Genomic DNA, 7,654 nt, shown 5'->3' on the forward strand with positions numbered 1-7,654 from the left:
CAGTGTTTGTGTTGCAGCACATAGTCATTTGACTAATGAAATGTTTCTGCCCCCTACTGATGTAAACATGAAATAGCAGACAGACTTAAATTAGGTCAGTACGAACCAGGCCACTCCAACCTTGTTCCTGGAGAGCTACCGTCCTGTAGGTTTTCGCTCCATCTCTAATCTAGTGCGCCTGATTCTAGTAATTAGTCGGTTGAAAAGCTGAATGAGGTTAGTTACAACTGGGGTTCGAGTAGAAAAACTATAGGAGGGCAGTGCTCCAGGAACAGGGTTGGAGAGCCTTGGACAGAAGCTGAAGAATACTTTTGTTGGTGGTCATTTCTCAGAGGTAAAATAAAACATCTTTCCTCCTCTCATTGAAAGTATTGTGACGTGAGATGTTCACATCATTTGTATTTTGTCATAAATACCTGTCTTTATCTTTTGGGTCATTCTTGAATTACGGTGGCATTTACGCCTCTTGCTTTGCAACCATGAAAAACCCTGTACAATGACATACACATTGTACATGTCTTTGTTTATAATAAGTCATTTTATACTGCAAAACTGTATCTTTATGCATTGTATAAAGTACTAAGGTCAAGCACATTGGCTTGTCCCAGTAGTGAATAGTTTTGCAGTGTTTTGGGGATTTCAGATCTTATGCAAGAAAGTAAACAAGCATTTATTTTTTTATTTAACCTTTATTTAGGTAGGCAAGTCAGTTAAGAACAAATTCTAATTTACAATGACGGCCTAACCCGGCCAAACCAAGACAACGCTGGCCAATTGTGCCACTTTTTTGTTACTACATGATTCCATATGTGTTGTTCCATAGTTTTGATGTCTTCACTATTATTCTACAATGTGGGGAAAAAATGAAACCCTTGAATGAGTAGATGTCCAAACTTTTGACTGGTACTGTGTGTGTGTGTGTGTGTGTGTGTAGTGCATTCTGAAAGTATTCAGACCCCTTTCCTTTTTCCACATTTTGTTACTTTACAGCCTTATTCTAAAATGAATTAAATAAAACATTTTCCTCAATCTACACACAATACCCCATAATGACAAAGTGAAAACAGGTTTGTTGAAACGTTTGCAAGTGTATTAAAAATAAAAAATGTAAGTATTCAGACCCTTTGCTATGAAACTCGCAATTGAGCATTCTGTTTCCATTGATTTATCCTTTAAATGTTTACAACTTGATTGGAAAGGCACACACCTGTCTATATAAGGTCCCACAGTTGACAGTGAAGTGAACCACCAAAACTCTTCCTACAGCTGGCAGCCCAGCCAAACTGAGCAATCGGGTAGAGGGGCCTTGGTCAGACAGGTGAACAAGAACCTGATGGTCACTCTGACAGAGCTCCAGAGTTCCTCTGTGGAGATGGGAGAACCTTCCAGCAGGACAACCATCTCTGCAGCACTCCACCAATCAGGCCTTCATGGTAGTGGCCAGAAGGAAGCCTCTCCTCAGTAAAAGGTACATGACAGCCCGATTGGAGTTTGCCTAAAGGACTCTGACCATGAGAAACAAGATTCTCTGGTCTGATGAAACCAATATTGAACTGTTTGGCCTGGCAACATCCCTACAGTGGAAGGGACTGGGAGACTAGTCAGGATCGAGGGAATGAGGTACGGAGCAAAGTACAGAGAGATCCTTGATGAAAACCTGTGCCAGAGCACTCAAGACCTCAGACTGGGGCAAAGGTTTACCTTCAGTCAGTCTCTGACTGTCCTTGAAATGATTTTATACCAATAAAATTGCTCAGGGATATACATTTCGTTTCAGAAGTAATACAAAAGTTCTCAAGAATATGTAACAATTATTGGCACCCCTAGTGATTTTATAAATAAAATCAAACAAAATAAAATCGGCATTAATATTCTACTATTTTAAGTTCCTCTCAGCTTAAAGGCCCATGAACTGAAATTCTGAAACTGGAAGACAATGCCCAGCCTCATGCAGCGCGAGACATCTCCTTCGCATAGAGTTTATCAGGCTGTTTATTGTGGCCTGTGGAATGTTGTCCCACTACTCTTCATGGGCTGTGAAAAGTTGCTGGATATTGGCGAGAATTGGAACATGCTGTCGTACACGTTGCTCCAGGGCATTCCAAACATGTTCAATGGGTGATATGTCTGAGTGTGCAGGTCATGGAAGAACTGGGACATTTTCAGCTTCCAGGAATTGTGTACATATCCTTGCTACATGGGACCATGCATGATCATAATGAAACATGAGATGATGGTGACAGATGAATGGCACGACAATGGGCCTACAGGATCTCGTCACGGTATCTCTGTGTATTCAAACTCCCACACGACGCCACACACGCTTTCTGCCATCTACCCGGTACAGTTGAAACCAGGATACTTCTGTGGAGAGCACACTTCTACAGCGTGCCAGTGGTCATCAAAGGTGAGCATTTGCCCACTGATGTCTGTTATGATGCAGAACTGCAGTCAGGTCAAGACCCTGGTGAAGACGACGAGCATGCAGATGAGCTTCCGAGACTGTTTGCACAATCAAAGAATTTCTGCACAAACTCATCATATGTCTGGGTGGCTGGTCTCTGATCCCACAGCTGTAGAAACCGGATATGGAGGTCTGGGTTGGCGTGGTTGTGAGGCCGGTTGGACGTACTGCCAAATTCTCTAAAATGAAGTTGGAGGCGATTTATGATATTGAAATTAACATTAAATTCTCTGACAGCAGCTCTAGTGGAGATTCCTGCATTTAGCATGCCAAGTGAATGCTCCCTCAACACTTGAGACATCTGTGGCATCTGTGGCATTGACATTTTAGAGGGACCTTTTTTGGTCCCCAGCACATGGTGCACCTGATTATGCTGTTTAATAAACTTCTTGATATGCCACGCCTATCAGGTGGATGTACTATCTTGGCAACGGAGAAATGCTCACTAACAGGAATGTAAACATTTGTGCACAAAATTTGAGAGAAAGAAGCTTATTGTAAATATGTAAAACATTTATTTCAGCGCTATGAAACATGGGACCAACCCTTTACATGTTGCAATTCAGTTTAATATATTCAGTAACTTCGGAAAGTATTCAGACCCCTTGACTTTTTCCACATTTTGTGGAAACATCTCAAGCTCTGTCAGGTTGGATGGGGTGCGTTGCTGCACAGTTATTTTCAGGTCTCTCCAGAGATGTTCGATCGGGTTCAAGTCCGAACTCGGACTGGGCCACTCAAGGACATTGAGAGACTTGTCCGAAGCCACTCCTGCGTTATCTTGGCTGTGTGCTTAGGATCGTTGTCCTGTTGGAAGGTGAACCTTTGCCCCAGTCTGAGGTCCTGAGCGCTCTGGAGCAGGTTTTCATCAAGGATCTCTATGTACTTTGCTCCGTTCATCTTTACCTCAATCCTGACTAGTCTCCTAGTCCCTGCCAATGAAAAACATCCCCACAGCATGATGCTGCCACCACCATGCTTCAGCGTAGGGATGGTGCCAGGTTTTCTCCAGACGTGACCCTTGGCATTCAGGCCAAAGAGTTCAATAATGGTTTCATCAGACCAGAGAATCTTGTTTATTATGGTCTGAGAGTCTTTAGGTGCCTTTCGCAAACTCCAAGCGGGCTGTCATGTGCCTTTTACTGAGGAGTGGCTTCCATCTAGTCACTCTACCTTAAAGGCCTGATTGGTGGAGTGCTGCAGAGATGGTTGTCATTCTGGAAGGTTCTCCCATCTCCACAGATGAACTCTAGAGCTCTTTCAGAGTGACAATCGGGTTCTTGGTTGCCTCCATGACTAAGACACTTCTCCCCAGATTGCTCAGTTTGGCCGGGCTGGCAGCTCTAGGAAGAGTCTTGGTGGTTCCAAACTTCTTCCATTTAATAATGATAGAGGCCACTGTGTTCTTTGGGACCTTCAATGCTGCAGAAATATTTTGGTACACTTACCCAGGTCTCATGGCTTGGTTGATGCTCTGTCATGCACTGTCAACCGTGGGACCTTATCTAGACAGTTGTGTGCCTTTCCAAATAATGTCCAATCAATTGAATTTACCACAGTTGGACTCCAATCAAGTTGTAGAAACATATCAAGGACGATCAATGGAAACAGGATGCACCTGAGTTCAATTTTGAGTCTCATAGCAAAGGGTCTGAATACAAGTTTGGACACACCTACTCATTCCAGTTGTTTCTTTATTTTTACTATTTTCTGCATTGTAAAACAATAGTGAAGACATAAAAACTATGAAATAACACATGGAATCATGTAGTAAGCAAAAAAGTGTTAAACAAATCAAAATATATCATTCAAAGTAGCCACCCTTTGCCTTGATGACAGCTTTGCACATTCTTGGCATTCTCTCATCCAATTTCATGGGGTAGTCACTTGGAATGCATTTTAATTAACAGATGTGCTTTGTAAATTTGTAGAATTTTTTTTCTTTCCTTAATGCGTTTGAGCCAATCAGTTGTGTTGTGACAAGGTAGGGGCAGTATACAGAAGATAGCCCAATTTGGTAAAATACAAAGTCCATATTATGGCAAGAACAGCTGAAATAAGCCAAGAGAAACGACAGTCCATCATTACTTTAAGACATGAAGGTCAGTCAATCTGGAAAATTTGAAGAACTTTGAATGTTTCTTCAAGTGCAGTCGCAGAAACCATCAGGCGCTATGAAACTCTCTCTCATGAGGACCGCCACAGGAAAGGAAGGCCCAGAGTTACCTCTGCTGCAGAGGATAAGTTCATTAGAGTTAACTGCAGCTCAGATTGCAGCCCAAATAAATGTTTCTCGGAGTTCAAGTAACAGACACATTTCAACATCAACTGTTCAGAGGAGACTACGTCAATCAGGCCTTCATAGTCATATTGCTGCAAAGAAACCACTACTACATGACACCAATAATAAAAAGAGACCAAGAAACATGAGCAATGAATATTAGACTGGTGGAATTCTGTTCTTTGGTCTGATGAGTCCAATTTGAGATTTTGGGTTCCAACTGCTGTGTCTTTGTGAGACGCAGAGTAGGTGAACAGAGAATCTCTGCATGTGTTGTTCCCACCGTGAAGCATGGAGGAAGAGGTGTAGGGGTGCTTTGCTGGTGACACTGTCTGTGATTCAATCAGAATTCAATGCACACTTAAGTGGCATGGCTACCACAGCATTCAGTCAGGTTTGCGCTTATTTGGACTATAATTTGTTATTCAACAGGACAATGACCCAACACACCTCCAGGGTGTGTAAGGGCTATTTGACCAAGAAAGAGAGTGATGGAGTACTGCATCAGATGACCTGGCCTTCACAATCACCCGACCTCAACCCCATTTGAGATGGATTGGGATGAGTTGGACCGCAGAGTGAAGGAAAAGCAGCCAACAAGTGCTAAACATATGTGGGAACTCCTTTTGGAAAAGCATTCCAGGTGATGCTGGTTGAGAGAATTCCAAGAGTGTGCAAAGATGTCATCAAGGCAAAGGATGGTTACTTTGAAGAATCTCAAAGATAAAAAATATTTGATTTGTTTAACACATGGTTACGACATGATTCAATATGTGTTATTTCCTAGTTTTGATGTCTTTAGTATTATACAATGTAGAAAATAGTAAAAATAAAGAAAAACCCTTTAATGGGTAGGTGTGTCCAAACTTTTGACTGGTACTGTATGTAAATAAGGTATTGAAAAAATATATGTAAATTTGCTAAAATTTTCTAACCCCATAGTGACAAAGCGAAAACACAGGTTATGTTGGTTGGTTGCTAAGGATAATTATTATTTTTTTAATCCATTTTAGAATAAGGCTGTAACGTAACAAAATCTGAAAAGTCAAGGGGCCTGAGTACTTTCTGACAGCAATGTTTTAGTTGTCACCAAAAATGTCATACTTGTCGTTGAAGATGTCGTATGGTAGATAGAAGGACCAAGGCGCAGCGGAAGTGTGGATACTCATATTTATTACTGCAAAAAACATGTAATGTATCCACTTGAGAAAACAAAACAATAAACAAAACAATGGACGGTACTCACAATGTGACGGTGTGGCAGGCTCAAACAAAGCAGTGCTCACAACAATTCCCCACAACCCCAAAGACAAACACACACACCTATATAGGACTTCCAATCAAAGGCAACTATACACACCTGCCTTCAATTGGAAGTCCCAATCATCCAACCAACATATACAAACACAAACCTGCCACGTCCTGACCCCAAAACTAAAACACTAGCTCCATCTGCTGGTCAGGAGATGACAGTACCCCCCCCTCAAGGTGCAGTCCCCGGAATGCACCTAAAAAGAAAAACACAAGAAAATCCCCAATACCCCAACAAACAATAACCCCTAAACCATAAGGGAGGGAAGGGAGGGTGGCTGCCGTCACCGACGGCACTGTGCTACACCCTCCCTCCCCAACCCACCTATCCTGGAGGTGGCTCCGGTTCTGGCCGTTCCAGGCAGTTGGGCCACTTTGGCAGTTCGGGGCAGTCGGGGCAGTCTGGCAACTCGGGACAGTCTGGGCAGTCTGGCAACTCGGGGCAGTCTGGCAACTCGGGGCAGTCGGGGCAGTCTGGCAACTCGGGGCAGTCTGGCCACTCCGGCAACTCGGGGCAGTCTGGCCACTCCGGCAACTCGGGGCAGTCTGGCCACTCCGGCAACTCGGGGCAGTCTGGCCACTCCGGCAACTCGGGGCAGTCTGGCCACTCCGGCAACTCGGGGCAGTCTGGCCACTCCGGCAACTCGGGGCAGTCTGGCCACTCCGGCAACTCGGGGCAGTCTGGCCACTCCGGCAACTCGGGGCAGTCTGGCCACTCCGGCAACTCGGGGCAGTCTGGCCACTCCGGCAACTCGGGGCAGTCTGGCCACTCCGGCAACTCGGGGCAGTCTGGCCACTCCGGCAACTCGGGGCAGTCTGGCCACTCCGGCAACTCGGGGCAGTCTGGCCACTCCGGCAACTCGGGGCAGTCTGGCCACTCCGGCAACTCGGGGCAGTCTGGCCACTCCGGCAACTCGGGGCAGTCTGGCCACTCCGGCAGTTCAGCGCAGTCTGGCCACTCCGGCAGTTCAGCGCAGTCTGGCCACTCCGGCAGTTCAGCGCAGTCTGGCCACTCCGGCAGTTCAGCGCAGTCTGGCCTCTCTGGCGACTGTTGACTGGCGGGCAGCTCTGGCGACTGTTGACTGGCGGGCAGCTCTGGCGACTGTTGACTGGCGGGCAGCTCTGGCGACTGTTGACTGGCGGGCAGCTCTGGCGACTGTTGACTGGCGGGCAGCTCTGGCGACTGTTGACTGGCGGGCAGCTCTGGCGACTGTTGACTGGCGGGCAGCTCTGACGACTGTTGACTGGCGGGCAGCTCTGACGACTGTTGACTGGCGGGCAGCTCTGACGACTGTTGACTGGCGGGCAGCTCTGGTGACTGTTGACTGGCGAGGCTGGGCTGACGCACTAGACTCCTGATGCGTGGGGCTGGTATTGGACTTGCCAGCCTGGAAACACGCACCTCCATGCTAGTGCGTCTAGCGGGAAACACCGGACCGAAAGGGCGCACTGGCGGTCTTGAGTGCAGGGTAGGCATCACCCCTTCCGGCTCGATGCCTACTTCGCCCTGGCACATGCGGGGTGCTGGTACCTTGCCTACCGGCCTGAAAATCCCAGGCCTCACCACAGCCCCAACCCCAAAGCACGGGACCTGTCCA

Source organism: Salmo trutta, chromosome 19 (assembly GCF_901001165.1).
Source record: "Salmo trutta chromosome 19, fSalTru1.1, whole genome shotgun sequence".
In the NCBI taxonomy this organism is placed as follows: Eukaryota; Metazoa; Chordata; class Actinopteri; order Salmoniformes; family Salmonidae; genus Salmo; species Salmo trutta.